The following is a 21,362-nucleotide window of genomic DNA, read 5'->3' as shown; positions in this document are numbered from 1 at the left end:
TCTACGACCCACTAGGCATCTTGGCGCCAGTGGTTCTGCCGGCTAAAAGGATTTCGCAAGAGTGCTGTAGGCTAAAGATTAGCTGGGATAGCATCATTCCAGAACATCTTGCTCAGCAGTGGAATGAATGGCTTAACGATTTGGAGTTACTCCGGGGATTTGAAGTTGAGTGATCTTTCAAGCCAGCACATTTTGGAGGCACTTCATTTGCTCAGCTTCATCATTTCTGTGATGCTAGTGAGGAGGCTTATGGTACTGTAACCTATCTGGTGCAGAGAAGCTGGAATGGTCAAGTCCATTGTTCCTTTGTTATGGGGAAGGCAAGAGTTGCGCCACTCAAACACACCACCATTCCACGTCTGGAATTAACAGCAGCAGCTATGGCAGGACGAATGGACAGGATGTTAAGGAAAGAGCTACAAATACAGCTTGCAGAGTCGGTGTTTTGGACTGATAGTACAGCGGTGCTAAAGTACATAAACAACGAGACAACAAGGTTCCGCACCTTTGTCGCCAACCGCGTCTCTCAAATCCTAAAAGTGTCCGTGGCTTCTCAATGGCGACACATTTACTCACGTCTCAATCCGGCTGATTGTGTCTCAAGAGGACAGAGCGTAGGCCTTTTCCTACAGAACCATGTCTGGATTTCTGGACCAGACTTTCTCACGGCACCAAACAACAGTTGGCCAAAGAATCTTGATAATCTAGAAGCTCTTAACCCAGCAGACCCAGAGATCAAAAGGAATGTGTCCATTAGCACCTTCGCAACAAATAAAGGATCGGATGTACTGCAGCAGTTGATAGAACACTACTCCTCATGGATACGCCTTAAGAAAGCTGTGGCATGGATCCTTAAGGTAAAGAACATCCTGCTGGTTCGAGCCAAAGAACGGCTAGAACAGACTGCTGACACTGCACGAGACATCAGTAAAGCACAGAGACAGCTAAGTCAAAGCCTGACAAACATCAGGTTAAGCCACCGCAAAGAAAACCTCACAGTGGATGACTTAAAAGAAGCTGAACTTGAGATTATAAGCCACTGCCAAAGACAAAAATTTCAAGAAGAAATCAATGCCCTACTAAGGGGTGAGCCTGTTAAAGGGAGCAGCCACATATACAAGCTCAATCCGCTTCTTCAGGATGGGATCTTGAGAGTTGGGGGAAGGCTCAGTCGTTCAGCCTTGCCAGAAGAGTTCAAACACCCCGTCATTCTGGACAAGAGCTCAAGGGTGTCTGAGCTCATTCTACAAGAAATACACAAGGAGGTGGGTCACAGCGGACGCAACCATGTCCTGTCCAAGCTACGGCAAAGGTTCTGGATTCCCGGAGCCAACAGTGCTATCAGGAAGGTTCTTTCCAAATGCACTGTGTGTCGACGACTGCATGGCATCGTTGGGCAACAACAGATGGCTGACTTGCCACAAAACAGAGTTACACCTGACCAACCGCCATTCACGAGGACAGGGGTAGACTATTTTGGGCCCTTTGAGGTCAAATGTGGAAGAAGCACTGTGAAGAGATATGGTGTAATCTTCACTTGTTTGGCCATTCGAGCTGTACACTTAGAGGTAGCAGCATCTTTGGATACTGACTCTTTCATCAATGCTCTTCGCAGATTTATCGCAAGAAGAGGACAAGTGGTAGAGCTGCGCTCAGATAACGGGACCAATTTTGTTGGTGCAGAACGAGAACTAAGGAAGGCTATTCAAGAGTGGAACACTGGTAAAATAGAAAGCACGTTGACGCAAAAGGGCATTAAGTGGATCTTTAACACTCCAGCTGCTTCTCACCATGGAGGGGTATGGGTGTTGTGCCAAAGTAGGTATCCCCGACAGAATTTGTTTCCCCTGTGCTGGGAGCACGCAAGAAGTACTGATGTTTTCATTTTGTGAAAAATTAGTATCGTTACATTACCATTCAGTTTGAGGGTTACAACAGAAAATTATATATTTATTGCTCACGGGTGTCAGGTGGGATTATTTTAATAAACCATTAACATTTTGGCTGATAACTATTTTTATTCTCCTGTAACTTTACTATATAAAGAGCTAAATCCTCCAAAGTTTCAGGAGTAATGCGTCATAATAAGAAGTCTTTGTGAACGAAAAATCAGCAATGCTGGATACTGTTTGTCCGTGATTTACACAGGGGGAACAAATTGTGGCAGGATCAGCCTGATATTATTTGTATCCCACTATAACTTCGTTGTATAAAGAGCTAACATCTCAAAAATGTCAGGAGTAGTTAGTCATTATAAGAAGTGTTTGTAAACTAAAAATCAACAATGTGGGATACTGTTTGTCCGTGATTTGGACAGTCCAGCGTGTGCTCCCGACGCAGGGGAAACAAATTCTGTCGGGGATACCTAGTTTGGCACGACATGGGAACGTTTGATTAAATCGGTCAGAAAAATCCTTGGTGCCACCCTTAAAACTCAGAGTCTGGATGAGGAGAGAACTTCAGACATTTCTTTGTGAAACCGAAGCAATCCTCAACAGTCGGCCTATTACTACACCCTCCAATGACCCTAATGACTTGGAAGCACTCACTCCAAATCATCTCCTGCTCTTAAAAGCAAGGCCATCTCTTCCCCCAGGACTGTTCCAAAGAGAGGACATCTATGCCCGCCGAAGATGGAGGCAAGTTCAATATATGGCAGACCTTTTCTGGAAGCGCTGGGTGAGAGAGTATTTGCCTCAGCTTCAGACACGGCAGAAGTGGACACGGGTGTCTAGGAACTTTGTGCCTGGAGACATTGTTTTGCTCATGGACGAAACAGCACCGAGAAACTCTTGGCTCATTGGTAGAGTCACTCAAGCCATGCCGGATAAACATGGCCTTGTTCGCAGGGTTCGTGTGAAGACCAAGACCAGTGAACTGGATAGACCAATCACTAAGGTCTGTCTGCTCCTAGAAGCAGTATGAGTCAGTGGTAAAGGCTGGACTTCCACGGTATGTCATGTACTGGTGACCTCTGACATCAAAAGAAAGAAGAAATTATGTTCTAAGGACTGAATATCTATGTTGTTGAACTTGATCATTGTGCCAAATTGTTAATAATTGTTTATAAGTTTATAGAACAATTAGGGGCCTGGAATGTATAGGATAAAGGTATAATCATCTCTTAGTTTACTCAGATTGCACAGAGTGTATATTTGTTAATAGTTTGAATCATTTTGGATAAGGATAAGTGTAAGATAATGGGGAATTTCAGTTTTTACTTTATAATTTGTTTAGTGTGAGATTTACAGTTAAATTGTATTTTTTCTTGCCTTATTTAATTTTTACATACTGTTCCTTTAACACACGGTAACTGTGCACAGGGGGAGCGTTTTTTGCGACGGACAGTGTGGAGCAACGGGGGCTTTAACTAGCTGTGGAGAAAAACAGTTTCTTACCGTGTTTGTAGTGTACATGAACATTCAAATGGATCACTGTATTTGTGGATCACTGTGGAAATAAATGTTTGCCTGTTTGTTTTTCGACTACAAGCGGACTTTGTGGATTGTGTTCAACTGCACTAAGACACGCGTACGGCCCGACTACCAGCTAGTGCTTCCGCGGTAATACTGATAAAGGATATAATTAGGGCTGTATCAGGTGACCCTGAATCCTTCCTTACTACACCCAGGCTGCCGTGATGCACAGAACATAAAGTATTCACTCTCTTATAAATAAATTTGACTTGACTTTAACCTCCTAGGACCTGGCGTCCACATATGTGGACATCACATTTTGGGTTATTTAGACCAAAATACTCAATTTTGCTCTACAAGGGCCTAATATCCACTTACGAGGACATTATACTGCTACTGTTCTATCAAAATTTTAAACGAATATCCTCATATGTGGCTCTTATTGTTCTTAAAAACAAAAATCAGGTAAAATAAATATCTGGTAATTCTTTGTTTTTACATTCATCAGGTCCCAATCAGCCCAAATAGCAAAGAGAAATAAAAAATGCTGCTGTGGAAGAGTTTGGGTCTTAGGAGGTTAATCATAAGCAGTTATTATTATTATTAAACTCTATCTCTCTGTCTTATAGTTTGGCTTTTGTCATGTTGCTCTCTTCTGTTTCCCCTCACCCCTAACCAGTGTCTTCAGATGGCCCCGCCCCTCCCTGAGCCTGGTTCTGCCGGAGGTTTCTTCCTGTTGCAAGGGAGTTTTTCCTTCCCACTGTCGCTAAGTACTTCCCAATAGGAGGTTGTGTGAATGTTGTCGTTTTCTTTGTATTATTGTAGGAATAATACAAAGGGCCTGAAGCAACTCTTGTTACTTCAAGTCAATGAAATTGAATTGAATTTTGGGTGAAATGTGGCTCAAATATATTGTTGAAAACAGGATCTATAGCAACAACAAATTTCAAACATTAAGTACTGAAGCAACCAAACACATTTAACAAACATGGATTATCCTCAGTTTTACAAAAATAGGTTCACGTGACTAATGCACATGCTGAGGAATCAATAACCAATTTTCCTTTAGGTTGAAATGCTATAAACCTGCATAATTACATAATGCTATTATTGCCAAAACAATGCTAGCAATTGGGAGCAGCTAATTACTATAAGCATAAACTTGCCACTTGCAGTATGAAGAAGATTGCCTTAGCTGATGATCCTAACAAGTTTAGCTTTAATGGTCTAATACCTGCCTGTTCATTGCCATTCCTCACTGATGAATGTCCATCTCATCTGACTGCTCTGCTGTGATATGTTGCCACAGTTGAACGGTGTACATTGTGCTGTGTGAGAGGAATAGACAAACACACTGTATGCAGCCTAAGTGTTCTTGCCTGCATCTAGAGACAGAGCTGATGAGAGCTGTGAGCATAACTGCATACCATAATAGCAAAGTGTCATGCTATAAAACCAAAGCAGTGAGCAAAGGGGTGCTAAAATGTACCTTCTGTTAGAAGATTCTGGTGATAACACTCTTTTGATTGAACAAAAGCTTCAAGTTGAAATACAGGCTGAGAGTTTTTCATCTGGTGAGAAAACAGTGTGATCCCAAGGTTAATTAAACTGAGCTGAATGTTGGCATACTGGAAATAAGTGGATTTTGAAATGAGTTTCATTGTGTTTACTTTTAAAACCGTACAACTGGATTTTATGTCCTGTTTTGTTTTTTATATACGTGCAAATTAGAGTTCAGAATCCTCCAGCTTAACCTCTCAATGAATATTTTGTTTCTTTAAGTTGCTTCTAAATTACCAGGATTGTTACAAAAGCCTCTTTACAAAGTTATAAAACCTGCAGGTGCCCTGTACAAAGCAAAGGGATGGGCAATGAATGAGTGAGTGAAGTTGAAGAGAATAACCTGAACCCAAGGTTGAAAGTGAAATTCAAATACAAAGTGCTTCCAGTAGGAGGTTGATGAACCACGCAAGTGTTGGAGAGAGGTTCAAAGAGAGAGCGAGCCACAGGTGGAGAAGTTAGCAACAACTATTTCACAAAATGATACAGTGCGCACAGTCGCAGGACCCGTCTCTTTTTCTGTGAAAAGGATCAGCACAAAGATGAAATGTGTGCTCTCACACAGATGTGTGCACATCTCTCTGTGTGTTTGTATGTGTGTGATCCAGGCTGCAGCTTTGAAACCAAAAATGGAGACAGATAAATGACCAGGAGGACAAAATGACCCAAGAGAAATAAAGACGGTCGTATGTCTTAGAAAGCTCTAGAAGGTGAGGGAGACAGTTAGAGGAAAAGAGACACAGAGCTGCAGGAACAGCCATAATATCAACTGGATATCTAATTTGCTGTTAAGATAAAGACTGATGCCACCTTGCTTCCGGTGCCGTTCCCCTGTTGCTACAAAAGCCAGTGGCTAAATCAAATGAACATCTCTTCTGACTTAGTGTTCCCACAAGCACAAATCAAGGCACTGAATTGCAAACAGGACCAGAGCAACAGAGCAAATCAATGCTGCCGGTCCTAGTGTGTGTGTGTGCATATCGTTTGTTTCTAAGGAGGCTGCAGATTTCAAATTAACAGGCACGGAGTGTGAGGCAGGGTTAGATAAAAACTGGTTAAGGTCATTGTACCTTTCTTAATAATCATTCCATCGTCATGCACACAGAAACCCAACCAAGATTACTAAAACATGTTAAATAATGCTAAATCATGCTAAGGTCACATCTGACATGAAGCCACCGTTTTCCCAAGATGATTCAATAACAATACTGGTAAACACAACAAGCTATTTATGTAAAATCAGGGCTGGTACTTTTGCTTACATTTCAATTCATTTTTTCTTTTTTTCTTATAGTATCAACTCACAACACTGACCTCAAGCTGCTTTTTACTCTGAGGTAAAGATCTAGCACTATTTGGGAGAAACCCAACTAGAGATGGACCGATCCGATATTACGTATCGGTATCGGTCCGATACTGACCCAAATTACTGGATCGGATATCGGCGAGAAATAAAAAATGTAATCCGATCCATTAAATATCAAAAAAGCACCTCACAAAGCTTGCTACACTGCGTAACCCGGCTCATAACCTTAGCACTCGGCTTTTCTGTCGCGAGTCTGTCTCTCTTCTTTGTTTTTGGCCCACTTCTCACCAGAAAGAGGAAACCAGCGGCTGAACAACAGCAGCACTATTAAGCTTGATAAGGTGTTGTTAGAATTTATTTAATATTACTTTCTAGACCAGGATCTTTTTCTATGCAGCTGACGGCTGGTAACTGTGCAGGGGCGGATCTAGCAAAGTTTAGCCAGGGGGGCCGATAGGGCATGAACAGGGAAAAGGGGGCACAAAGACATACTTTTCTTTCTTGTTCTCATTTAAAATGTCTAGCTTTTAATAAATAATTATCTGACTCTTACACCCAAAGTTTTAATCTGATGTAAAATATATAGAAGTCCATTACTGTATATAGTAACTGTTAAGTCTAATATACCCTAGTAAGCTATACTACTTTTTCCTTTGGGAAGATACCATCTGTGCAGTCTGCAATTCTGTTGAAGAAAGATGTTGAATCTATTTAATTATTCTTGAAAAATAATTTCTTTCTGTGCATTTTTCCCCCTGCATCAAATTAAATTTGATTACATCGATTAAGCATCATGAGCTGGAGGGTGATGGGTGGTTCCCTATTTTTTTTTTTGCTGGGAGTTTGCAACCCTATTAGTTAGGTTGCTTAATATTTCTGCTAAGTACTCTTTAAAATACCAGAATAGGGAGGATGGAGCAGGTTTACGTTTATTAGATTGATCAGTGTTGCTGAACTATGAAATATTTTGTTGTATTTTTTACATACAGGTATAACAGAATAGCTTTAGTGTTGTTATTTATTTAAACTTGAGTTTAAACTTATACAAAATGCAGCAAGATATTAAAAAAAACGTTTTATTGATTAAAAAACACACTGTATCGGATTCATATCGGTATCGGCAGATATCCAAATTTATGATATCGGTATCGGTATCGGACATAAAAAAGTGGTATCGTGCCATCTCTAAACCCAACAACGACCTCCTATGAGTAAGCCCTTGGCAAATGTAGGAAAGAAAAACTCAGTTTTAACAGGAAGAAACCTCCAGCAGAACCAGGCTCAGAGAGGGACGGGGCCATCTGTGTCCAGCAGCTGGTCTCCTCAGCTCCCAGATGTTTTTTAGGGGCTGGTGTTAAATGAAGAGGTGATGCTATAAAGTGGTAAACACAAATAAAAAAAAAGAAAGAAAAAAAGACTATTTTAAGAACTGCTTTGAGGCTGCATTAGGACACCATCTAAAACCATATAAAACATTATTTTGAAAATTTTCTTCCTATATCAGTCAAAGAATTACCTAAATACGAAATGCCTTTGTTGTTTTCTACGGTTATTCTTGCAGATGGATTTTTCTTGTTTCTTTACTCCTGCCTGCCTCACTGTAGCACCTGTTGGATTACCCATCAGAGCCAGGCAGCACCTCCCTCCTTCTTTGTATCTATGAACTAAACAGGTGTCACTTTCTTTTTTTTTTTTACCTTTTCCTCCATCCTTTGGCATCCTGATGCACTCCCCTTACACATATGAAGAAGTGAATATAAGGCAGCTCTTGATCTGCCTTTTGCAAATCCTTATCAAATGAATACTTCATCATATCTGTGTGAACTGTGCCACTCGCAGAAGTGTTTGATACCAAGGGACTTCTTTTCACTTTATTTCCCTTCTGTCTGTGTCTCTCACAGATACACACAAGTGCACTATTCACAATCATTCCCTGAAGACATTTCTAAAGACTTTAGTTCTTTCAAAGAGCTCCTCTTTGAATTTCTGATGTCTGGGGAAAAGCTCTGGAAGTTTGGAAATTTCAGCCGAGAAACTTCAAACCCACAGCGAAACACCTCGACATGCACACCCCCGAACTGTGACATAGTCCACACACACACACACACACACACACACACGCACACGCACACGCACACACACACACACACACACACACACACACACACACCATTTTCAGAGAGCTTGTGGTCCATCATACACAATTATTCCCTCTAAGACAATCTCAGTTCACAAAGAAAACTTCTGTCCAATATTTTGCTTGTGATTTAATGGGGACATGAAACACTACATATATAAAGGCTAATTTACACCATCGAGTTCAATTCAATTTTATTTATATAGCACCAAATCACAACAAATGTCGCCTCAAGGCGCTTGAGTTCTGCTCTCAAAAACTGGATTTATCAACTAAGTGTCTAAAGTTTTGAAAACATGTGTAGCGCCATCGTCTATCAGTATGAAAAAGGATGTCATAATGTTGGTTGTGGCTAAAAGACTTGCATTGTTTTTGTTTGCTAACTAGTGAATTGATAACAACACTAAAACTAAAAATCAGTTCAAGGGGACCACATTTGTGCTGCTCATGGCAACAACAATGAGTTTTATGTTACGAAACCGAGGGTATGCTGTCCACTTTTACTGTCTGTGTCTTTAGCAGTAAGTGGCTGTTTGCTGTTTGACTAGCTAGCCTCTGAATTCAAATCTGTTTTTAAAAAACACACTCGTTCCCACATGTGGCACAATCAGAGAGCATCAGTTCAGTATCAGTTTGTGAGATATTTTAAAAAAAGTTCTAAAGAAAGTGACAAGACCACAATTTTCTTTGTAAATTGCTTCATAATAATAAAAATATTTAAATAAGTCCGACAGTAGCTATCAAAATCTGTTAAGATGTACTTTCCAGGAACAGCAAAATGAATCAAATATTTCATTAAATGTATTAAGATCAATAACCTGTAGGAACAATGACAATATTTATTTAGGTAAATATATTTATTTAGTATATGGATGACTCCACTGATTTCTTCATGAAAACTATGCATCCAAATCACAACAACATTTGCCTCAAGGTGCTTAAATTTATAATGTAGAAAACGTACAATAACACAGAGAAACCCCAGCAATAAAAAAAACCCCTTTGAGCGAACACTTGGTGACAGTGAGAAGGAAAAACTACATTTTAACAGGAGGAAACATGACTTTTAGTCTAAAAGAAATATACACTTAAAACCAGCATTTAAAGCAACTCCTTCCTAAAGGAGGGAAAACCATGGATGGCAGTTTTTGCTTGTATGTATCCATCCACAGTGTTTTGGTGACATTGTCCAGTTTTGATGTCTTTACCTTCACTTTTTGATACTTCTAGTTTGTAGCCATCATTGGTTGTTGGGGTTCAACAAGAGAAGCTTCAAAGTTTCTGCTGCTATCCCTTCCCCTGCTCCACGGGGGTTTCTCCACCATTACTGTCCTCCTTTTTCGTTTTGTTTTTTTGTACCTATCCACTGGGTTGTTGGTGGGACATTGCTGGCACTTTCTTATAGAATTCAATCTCAGCATAGGTCGGGATGGTAGTCACTTTACAGTTTAATTGATTTCTACCTACCTGTCTGTGAACAGTCTCCTCCCCCTCGCCTCTCTCGTTCTGCCTGTCTGGTTTGCTCCTAATCTTGGATCTTTCCCTTTCTCTTTGTGCTCCTTCCTGACAACTTCCTCCCATTTCACTTTTTTCTCCCACCTTGGTTGTTCATTAAATATTTATATTCATAACCCCAGTCACACCCAGTCAAGGCTTGGCTTTATATGGAGTTGCTTTATATCTAAGATTAGCTTTCCAGATTGTCTCAAGGCAAATTCAAGAATGAAAGTTCTGTAGTGATTCTGTGCAAAATAAAGCTGTGCCTCTTTAAAGTCAATATTGCCGCACATTAAGTCAGCAGGGACAGAACTGAAATATATATATGTAACCTGGAAGGGCCAAAGAACGGTAAAGTGTTACTGAACAAACCAACACAGATTGTTTGTGAGAAGAGAAAACTGACAGTTACCAAGTTTCCACAGATGGACAATAAGCTGGACACACACACACACACACACACAATTGCAAGTGATTGAGCACGGGGAAAAAGAACACCTTTGTGTGTGCGTGTGTGTGTGCGTGTGTGTGTGTGTGTGCGTGTGTGTGTGTGTATGTGTGCTCATCCTGGCTTCTTTCCAGTGACAGCCACTCTCATTAGGTCCTGAGGGGCTCACATGCATGTACTCACTGACACAAACACACACACACACACACACGTGCATGCTCTTTCTCTGTTTTTAAAGCAGCAGGACAATGGAGTCGCAGCTTCCAGTTCCATCAAACACATGGTCTACAGAGTAAGCCAAGGGGGATTGAAGCCTTGTTTGCGAAGCCTAAGTTTATCCATTGTTAGTCAGCCAGGTATTCTTTCATTCTTCTCTGCCCATCCCTCAGACACCACACGTGCTTTCCTAAACAGGGCATTTCAGTTTCAGCCCATCTGGGTGATTACTTTGAAACAAAGCACTATTGTGTTAGCACGTCTCAGAATACAAAACGAATGTTAGTATTATAAACAAACGTTTCATCTTGCATCCATCATATTTTCATTTCACAAGCCAAGACCAAGCTAAATGGACATTTACAGCGTAGCTGAAAAGCATTAAAAATGCAAATTATGATGCATCTTCAACAAACTTGCAATGTCAGTAATCCCACCAGACTAATCTGACACTAGTTTGGAGTCTTCCCGCCCCTAATCCTTAGAAAAACTCTTTTACACTGAAGACGAGGACTTAAGGCTGAAGCCCTCGGGGGTGTTTGAGCTTTAAATACTTGTTCAGCTGGTTGACTTGAGCCAAAACTTGCTTTTGCAGAATGCTCAGTTTGTTCAGTAAGTTTTGTAAAGTAGGTCTTAAGACAGCTAAACAGTGCAGTGGCGTAAACATAGAAACAGATGAACATGAAACCACAGTGCGCACAACAGAAGGCACCACAGGGGGATATAGGGGCTAAGAAAGTTACGTACGATGTGATTTAAGTACAGTGGACAGAACGTTACGTACACTCGTCATGGGCATGGATGTTATGATAATTTAGGGCTTTTAATGTTTTCTTTGAACTGTTGTTTTCAATAAAAGCAAGAATTCGGTGCTCAATTTTGAATTTATTTTGGGTTTTCACATAGGGTCAAAAGGATCCACACCCCCACTCACTTTTTAATAAATACTCCTTAGCAAGTTGCACCTCGACCCGACGCAAGAAAGCCCTCGGCAAGCTTATGTCACCACTCTGCTATTTTATAATTTTAAGTTGTGGGCTTCCAGTCACGGCCTAACTTTTAAGTGTAGTCTACAAATTCTCAGTTGGGTTAGGGTCAGGGCTTTAGAAAGGCCGCTCCAGAAGCTTAACGTTAATCTGCTTTATCCTTTACAACAAGCCATTAACTGTTTTAACCATCTAGGTGTTGATGTAGTATGATGAAGCAGTCCTTTGTCTTCATCGTTCCATCCAGTTTGTGCAATGCACCAATACCACTGCAGCAAAACAGCCGCAGAGTATGTTGCTACCACCACCAAATGTTCTTAGGTTTGAAAGCCTTGTCTTTACTCCTCCAAACAAACCTCTTGTTACTGTGGTTAACATTTCTACATAGGAGATTTAGTTTGTCCATCCGGGCAGCTACAAAATTCATTCACTGTGGCACAGCGACGCTGCTGTATCCTGCATTTTCCATTTCATGTCAGGCTTCTTCTTAGTTTATATCGTTCACTTTCCCATCTTATCCTCTCTAGTCAGTCCCCTGGTTTAGTTATTTCATGTGTCTGTGTTAAACCATTTAGGTGTGGTTTTCACTTCCTGTTTGATTTTGGTAGCTACTTGTCTTTAACATTTTGTTTCTTAATCGTCTGCACCTGCATTTTGTTTTTCCCACGTGTCCTGATTGCTGTCTTCCACTCACTTCTTTGTGCCAGCATCTGTTAACCTTTTCTGCACGTCTCCAGTTAGTCTGGATTTTGTTTATCGTCTCAGTTGGCTTCATACATTTTATCACCTGAAGTAAAGGCTTGTTTTTGGTTTGGTTTGCCTGTTACTATGTGTCTTTGTGAGTCATGACAAATTGTTTGAACTGATGATGTTATGATGAGTTATTTAGAAATGACTCCAAGAGACCTTCCTGACTCCTTCTTAGATCCTAACCAAGACTTTCTCATTGATCTGCACATTTGTCAGTCCACTGAGTGCTAGCAAACAAAATCTTTTTATGTTGGCAAAGAGAAACTACCAGCTGTAGTCAAGCATGAACACTAAAGAGGACTTAATATTCCTTAGCCTTGACTATTTAAAAGCCATTGTAGAACCTCCAGCACCATTTATTAGAATATTTAAGTGAGTGAATAGATCTATTTGAGTCTGTTTATATAACTGTGGCCCTGTGTGAATGAGAGAAAATTCAAATAAATTCAAACGTATGCCTCTGAAGTAATAAAGTTGTATGCTGGAAAGAGAACAATTCAACGAAATCATTAAAAGCTCAAAGTTACCATAACATTCGTGTCCATGATGAATGTAGTTAAACTTCTGATCACAATGTACAGTTCTGACACGACACTGATTCAGAGTGATAGACCCTCTCAGAGCTGAGCGATCTACAGAATAACCAAAAGAGTCAGTAAACCCTAAAAACTCTTTTCATTCAGTCACTTTGGGGTCATTCTTTGAAAAATAAATCAACTATTTAAGTTGAATGTCCCTTGAAATGTCAAGGGACATTCAACTTAAATAGTTGAATTTAAGTTACATTCAACTTAAATCAGTCAAATAAAGGAAAACAGAGAGTAGACAGATTATTATTTATCACAACAATGTTAGCATAAGCAACATTTTACCTTCATACTGTGAATACTGTTTGAGGCAAAGGCTCTTGAAAGAATGTTCGAGATCCTTGAGAATTCTGAAAGGAAAAGGTCTGATGTACTTGAAAAATTAGCAAAAACTACTAAAAATGTGTCAGTTATAAGATATTCAAAAGTTTTAATTCAAAAATTACAAATTACTCTTTAAATGTGACCATTTAAACCTATTTTTATCATCTCCATATGTCTCTTTTTTCTGCCTCCACCACTCCATCCTCCTCCCACATTTTTACATTTCATTTTTTCCCTCCTAATCTGCTTTTTTAAAAAACCCTGACATTGTCACTGTTAAAAGATTTTACCTTATTACCTTTATGTTTAGCTTTATTTGAATTGCACAGAAATGCCTGTACATAGCGTGTCAGCAAATTCTTTAACTGGAACAAAGTGATCACATGAGGAAGTTGCTCAAGTTTAGACAACACCCACATGTATTGTTTTAACCCAGTACAAGATCGTTAATCAACTTGTCCATCTTTGTCTTGCAAGGCTGCATCCTGTGCAGCCTCGTATGCAATCACCAGATAAGAAGTTGTTTTTTTCCTAACTTGTACTCCACCCAGGAGTAAAGCAGTATATAATAAAATTTCACAGATGCTTGGTGCGCATTTCTGCACTGACTCTGTAGTTGACAGATCGTGCACAGAAATCGTCCATGTACATGAATTAACTCTGGGCCCGTGATTCTTTGCTTTCCTGAGGTTTTTCTCCTAACATTTCTTGGTCCTCCGAGTCGGAGTTGGAAAAAGCAACTCGATTGTTGTGACTCCAAACCAGAGATCTACGCTGTATCCTGTCGTCGTGGGGACCCCGCACCGAGGTTTGTTCCTCCATGGAAGGAGTGGCCGGTGTTCTTATCAGTGGTCCACGACGAAGACCTCAAACATAGACGGAGAGATCTTGGAAAGGTAAAGAATCCACTCAATCACCCTCGCGTAAAACGAAAGGGTTTGACAGTCTAATCCACTGTACGGATTTTTAAAAATACGTGTAATAAGGTTGACCCACTGTAAGAGCTCATAGGACTAATCCGCCGAAAGGATTGTAAAGTAAAACACGTTAAAGGTCTCACCCGCCGTAAGGGTTTAGGAGTGATCCGCCGTAAGGATCTGCGCGACTGTGTATAAATGTTTGTGTTTTCTGTGTGTCGGAAGTAAGTGATTTTTTTTACAGCACAATAAGATGCTGAACTACTTCCATTGTTACTGTCTTTTTATTTACTGAAAGGAGCTCAAGTACTGGTGACAAAGGGGAAAGGTTGGGTTTCATCCCATAAAACTGACACCGCTTCCTGATTAGCAGGAAGTAGAAGGGCGTGTCAGCAACCACCCCTGCGTCTCGTGCCAGAGACGGCTCTGCAGTTGTGTGATAATGGGTAATCAGCCCACCAAACTCACTGCTGACGAGCAGTGGCTAGCTAAAAGAAGCTTTAGTAGAGGAACTAAATGACACAAAGAACTTAAAAAAGAAAGGTAGACGTGCACACAAATTGCAGCTTCATGCAGCCTGGGAGGAGGAAGTAAATAGACGTCAAGAAAATAAAAATAAAAAACAGCAACAGAAAGCTAAGCAATCAAAAAATCAATGCAAAATCCCCTTTTAGGCGGAACTCAAGCTGCGTGCGGCCACCCTCCACCTTATGCACCAGCATCACTTCCTGCACCAACGGCAGCAATACCTGCCATAAAAACATATGTAGAGAAACACTGGGTGACCAGGAACACAGGGCCTCTACCTGAGGCTTTGCAGTATGCAGAACATGCTTTCCGTGTAGTTACAAAAAAAGAGAAAGACGCAGGTACTTTCACAGTAGATCCAGCCACAGGATTTATTGCATTTTCAGGAGGATTCAGGGGACAAAGGCAGGGACAGAGAAGAGACAGAGGGAGAGGTTACAGACGCTCAGAACAAGATGGTGAGGAGAAAGATAACAAATGCTGGACATGTGGAAAGGAAGGTCATTTCTCAAGGAATTGCAGGTCAGGGACAGGAAGGCGTCAGCATGAGGATGAATGACTAGAGGATAGAGAACAAGCTGAGGAAAGTGAGGAAGACACAGAGGTGTTCAATGTTCACCAATTAGTTTCACAAGCTGTAGACAAACCCGAGATCACAGTACACGTTAATGGTATGTTATTGATCGCACTCTGTGATACGGGGGCGTATAGTATTCAACGTAAAATCAGACAAGACACTGTGCAGTCCTCGAAATCCTTTTATTAATCCACCACCCGTTCCTGCAGCCGCATCTGCAGCACCACCCGTTATACATTCACCCATATCAGGAAGAACATAATAATCCCTCATCAAGTAAAAACTGGAGATCAAAGTAGTTTAAAAAGGGTTGGAAACAGACCCGACTGAATAGATATAAATACAAGAAGAATAAAGTAAAATAAACATAAACAAAAGGTTAAATTACAACTTATCTTTAATGTATTCATACTAATATGCTGAACCCTGTATGAAATAGCTGAAAACTACATTGGGTGGCTGTAGCTCAGGTGGTAGAGCAGGTCATCTACTGATCGGAAGGTTGGTGGTTCGATCCCTGGCTTCCCCTAGTCTGCATGCCAAATATCCTTGGGCAAGATACTAACCCCAAATTGCTCTCCGATGCATCCATCGGAGTATGAATGTGTTTGAATGTTACTTAGAAAGCACTTAAAGAAATGTGCTTGTGCGAATGGGTGTGAATGGGTGAATGTACAAGTTGTGTACAGCGCTTTGAGTGCTCAGAAAGAGTAGAAAAGCGCTATATAAGAACCAGTCCATTTACCATTTACATGACGGAGAAGCTGAATTGAATATGAAAGTGCAAGTCTTTGCCACTGTGGGAACTCTTCAAAGAGAAGGAAATAGAACTATGATAACTGTGATAACTGGAATGTGCAGAGTTTCCGTGAGCAGTTTTCCTGCATCTTGACTCATGTGTGTAGAGTGTTCATAGCATCAGCATCATTTTTTAGTTTATTTGTTTTGGTGGGTTGAAAAATAGTTAAATAAACTTGTGATCATATTTATGGATCACGATAGCACATGCCATTGGCCAAATGATTTATTTACGCAGATGAAAAAAGTGAGTGTTAATGTGTCTGACGTCACAGTGTTTTTGTGCGCTGTGTAAAAGTAATTGCCTCTGATTGTGAGAGCGGGGATTCTGCAGGTCACCAGCTATTAAAAAAAAAAAAAAAGAGTAAAAAAGAGACAAAATTTACATTGTAGATGAAAAATAATCAATGGGAAAAAGGTTTTGTGTTGATCAGCCAAGAACAACAACAATCTCATTTTCTGCTTTTAAGAAAGGACTGTTCACAAAAACAGAGAGAGAGAGAGAGATGTGTGTGTTGGTTAAGCAGTGATAATAATAATGAAAATGTTTTAGTTTGTCACTTTTAGGTGACAAGCAGACCTGAATCAATTTTCCACATGCAGCGGTCGGAAGAAAGTTATAGTTTAACATCATTGGAAACATTCAGGCCAAGTTTCTGGTTGACTTATTTACAGCACCATGTGTCTCTCAAACTCACAAGCGAGCTCTCACTCCTCCCTGAAGACAAGGAATGCAGCTCCAAAGAGCAATAACATGGCAGATAAAGAGACAGCAGCAAAGTCCTGGGCAAAGAGTCCCAGCAAGCAGCAGCAGTGTGGACAAACAGCATCAGAGAAGAAGAGCAAACCCATCATCCTGCCTGATTGGATGAATGGCACTGTGTTCCCAACAAGCTGCAAATTCTCTGTGCATGTGAAAAGAACGTTTGAGGAGAACTGAGGAGACTGTTGGAGTTTGACATTTGCCACTTTTGGAGAAAATGGCAAGAAGAGACAGTGAAACACAGGACAAAGCTGAAAGAGAACTGCCTGCTATTGGACTGTTGAAGTGGGAGAGGAAAACAGTGAGAGTAAGTGAGAATGCTGGTGTTTAAAGTGAGAAATCAAAATTTGGGTTAGCAAACCTGGGAAAAACAAAACTGACTGCTTAAGTGGGAAAACTGTGAAGGAGTCTGAAACACTGCAAAAAGAAACATACAAAATCACACACACACAAGCAGAACATGCATTAACCCTACTAACACTTCCAAATACAAGAGAACTCATGAAGATTAGACAACATCTTAAGCATGTGAGTCTGTTTATCATCTTGTCCAAGTCACTTAGTGTGATGCAAAGATCAATGGACTCATAGCACATTAGTTATAAAATGATTAAATAATAGCAGAGAAATGTGTAGGAAAGGCAGCTTTAAGAACATGCTCTGCTGGATATGCAGCTCCACAGACATGTATTAAACCTGCCTAATAACACAAACACCCATGTAATGAAAATTAGCTTGTTATCTCTCATCAGTGTTAAAATAGTGTGAATTTAACAGACACTTGTTATCAAATGCTGAATTTATCCAATAAAAAAAAACTGACTCTCTAGGTTGCAGGACAACAGTTTAACTTTTGTGGGGAAAAAAGATTCTGGTTTGACCAACCAGTGATCAGACAATAAATTTAGTTGTTAATACAGTAAATTGGGAGATGTTTTCTGCTTGTTTGATGCAGCACAAGTAATTTACTGTATGAGGGAAATTCTATTTTCGTGATAACATTTTGAATATGCATTTCTGTTGTCCTGTCATCTTAGTGGGTTAATAGCTGATATGCAAATTAGTTGATCATTCTTAGATTAATGAAAGGTGACTGAATTCTTAGCACAAGTGAATGAGATGTGTTGGAGTTTGTTAGAGTGGAGACTCTAAAACACTGAGTTTCCTGTTTTGATGTGCGAGTGTATCCTGTACCTAGATACACAACTCTGAATACGTCAGAACATACTTCTTTTGTGAAGTGCATGACAACATGTCACATGTTTTATGATGACGGGAAAAAAGGAAAACTGAATAAAATGGGTGCGTGTGGCCTAAATGAGTGAGAAGCACAGATCTGGGGATTAAACTCATAGCTAATAACATATTAGGCTTATGTTGTGTGTTGTGCAGCTGATGGTTGGTTCGGAGTGAATCTAGCTGATGATTTTTCTTTTGTTGTGAAGTTGAGCCTGCCAATTAGTATGATAGTATGATAAACCATGCTAATGGTATGATTTGAGGTATTGCACTGCAGTGGTTTGTATCATATCTATCTAATAGACTCCAATTTGTGCATGTAAATGGAGAGTCCTCTTCACACACTGAGGTTAATTATGGAGTTCCACAGGGTTCGGTGCTAGGACCAATTCTGTTTACATTATACATGCTTCCCCTAGGCAGCATCATTAGAAGACATAGCATACATTTTCACTGCTATGCAGATGACACCCAGCTCTATCTGTCCATGAAGCCAGATAACACACACCAATTAGTTAAACTGCAGGAATGTCTTAAAGACATAAAGACTTGGATGGCCACTAACTTTCTGCTTCTTAACTCAGATAAAACTGAGGTCATTGTACTCGGCGCTGAAAAGCTTAGAAATATGGTATCTAACCAGATTCTTACTCTGGATGGCATTACCTTGGCCTCCAGTAACACTGTGAGGAACCTTGGAGTCATTTTTGACCAGGATATGTCCTTCAACGCACATATTAAACAAATATGTAAGACTGCGTTCTTCCATTTGCGCAACATCTCTAAAATTAGAAATATCCTGTCTCAGAGTGACGCTGAAAAACTAGTTCATGCATTTATTACTTCCAGGCTGGACTACTGCAATTCATTATTATCAGGATGTCCAAAAAACTCACTGAAAAGCCTTCAGTTAATCCAAAATGCTGCAGCAAGAGTACTGACAGGGACTAGAAGGAGAGAGCATATTTCTCCTGTTTTGGCTTCCCTTCATTGGCTTCCTGTTAAATCCAGAATTGAATTCAAAATCCTGCTCCTCACATACAAGGTCTTAAATAATCAGGCCCCATCTTATCTTAATGACCTTGTAGTACCATATCACCCTATTAGAGCACTTCGCTCCCGCTCTGCAGGCCTACTTGTTGTTCCTAGAGTATTTAAAAGTAGAATGGGAGGGAGAGCCTTCAGTTTTCAGGCCCCTCTTCTGTGGAACCAGCTTCCAGTTTGGATTCAGGAGACAGACACTATCTCTACTTTTAAGATTAGGCTTAAAACCTTCCTTTTTGCTAAAGCATATAGTTAGGGCTGGACCAGGTGACCCTGAATCCTCCCTTAGTTATGCTGCAATAGATGTAGGCTGCCGGGGGATTCCCATGATGCATTGAGTTTTTCCTTTCCAGTCACCTTTCTCACTCACTATGTATTAACAGACCTCTCTGTATTGAATCGTATCTGTTATTAATCTCTGTCTCTCTTCCACAGCATGTCTTTATCCTGTCTTCCTTCTCTCACCCCAACCGGTCGCAGCAGATGGCCGCCCCTCCCTGAGCCTGGTTCTGCCGGAGGTTTCTTCCTGTTAAAAGGGAGTTTTTCCTTCCCACTGTCGCCAAAGTGCTTGCTCATAGGGGGTCATATGATTGTTGGGCTTTTCTCTGTATCTATGAAGCGCCTTGAGGCGACATTTGTTGTGATTTGGCGCTATATAAATAAAATTGAATTGAATTGAATTGAATTGAATTGAATTTACCCTCCTGAGATGAGGAGCTTGTGTCATGACGTAACAAGGCCTTTTTATTTTGATACTTTCACAGTGCACTGAAAGTTTTGTTCGATAATCTCTGTTTGAGCAGATCTGCATGATTAGAAGCGCTATACGATACGTCGTCAAGAAAATTGTTACAAGTGAGTTTCTCCACATTAAAATGGGCTCAGGAGAAAGCCACTTATTTGGGACGGTTAGAAAATGAGAGTCCCTGCCTAAAAAGAATTCAGCGAGGTAATCCGATCTAAAATTCTTCTTTTTTCTTTTGAAATGATGTCATTTTGCTGAGGGTGGAAATCAAATGCGGCGATAGTTTCCACTATCAGCAAAGAAAGAATGGATGAATGGAAATAAAAACAAACTGACTGACTGGTAAAAGCTGACAAGACTTGACCACGACTCAAAGTTAACCTCCACCTAGACAGGCCAAAAGGGTGGATGAATTTACGTGTTTCTTTTTACAGGAGCAGAAAGATGACAGCAACATCCGAGGTTGCATACCGATTAAATTTTTAAATGCCACTTTCTGTGTTTGTGAATCTACCAGTGGTGTGTTATTTATGGGTTTGTGTTGTTCATAGAGATTACTGTGAGAAAGAGTGTATACACCCGCGCAGCGCTAACATTTACATTACTTTTCTACAGCATTACAATTCTTCTTGTGATTTGATCATGTGATTTATACCAGAACAACTAGTTAATGTTTTTCTACTACAGGATTTCTGGGTTTATGTGTGAAGAAACTGTGTTTACAGGTTATGAGTTGGTGATGCTGTTACACTGTGTTTTGGGGAAAATGTGAAGGTTATTTTGATTTCACTTCCAGATCTTGTTTTTCAGGCCATGATGGTGTGTATGCAGGCTCCTGGCGGAGCCAGTTTTTAAGCAAGCTTAATATGCAAATCACACTAACATCTTTTACTGCAGGATTATAGGTCCGAGGTGGTGCTGCTCTAGAGGAGGAGATGCCCTGATGTTGCCTGGGACATGATCTAGCTAACCTTTTTCTTTAAGACAGGAATCTGGTTTTGATGAGTTGACTCATGGGAGTGTCCATGCGTCAAGAGGAGGGGTCCAGGATTAACATGAACAATGAATTAACATTAAACTATGTTTTATATGATTTTTGCAGCGATTTGTGTGATTAACAGTTCATTCAACGGGTATTGAACCTATGCAAGTGGTGCATCCATGTTCAGATGAGGCTTTGATGGCCTATAAGTGAAGTTCACTGAACTAAAGAATGTGGTTTGATGATTGTTGACATGCTCTCCAAATAGAAGTTTTTCCTCCTAGCAAGGAAATACAGGTGCAGCAGTCATCTCCTGAGAAATCTTCAGAGGCCCGGTGAGAAGCAAGAACCATTCCAGGCATAGCTGACAGCCCAGGCAGTGGTTGAGGTCAAATGTCGAGCTGGTTGGGGCCCATCATGAGATTAGACTTTGGAGCCGCAGCAAGGACCACGAAGCTGCGTTGGAATGAGAACTGTGCCAAGGGGGATTTCCAGAGGCCAACAGAGGAGATTTTGGACAACAGACGGGCACCTGAAGGATG

The 21,362-nt window shown here is 40.5% G+C and overlaps 1 long non-coding RNA gene across 1 annotated transcript; it reads left to right on the top strand.

Annotated features, from left to right (window-relative positions):
- Positions 1-2,386: 2,386 nt before the first annotated feature.
- On the top strand, positions 2,387-3,569 carry LOC146524160 (uncharacterized). Its single transcript, XR_014869008.1, has 2 exons — positions 2,387-3,293; positions 3,324-3,569. It is a non-coding gene; the product is annotated as an uncharacterized LOC146524160 (long non-coding RNA).
- The last annotated feature ends 17,793 nt before the right edge of the window (positions 3,570-21,362 follow it).

This window comes from Neolamprologus multifasciatus, chromosome 2 (assembly GCF_963576455.1).
Source record: "Neolamprologus multifasciatus chromosome 2, fNeoMul1.2, whole genome shotgun sequence".
NCBI lineage: Eukaryota > Metazoa > Chordata > Actinopteri > Cichliformes > Cichlidae > Neolamprologus > Neolamprologus multifasciatus.
This window is presented reverse-complemented; position numbering and strand designations above follow the sequence as displayed.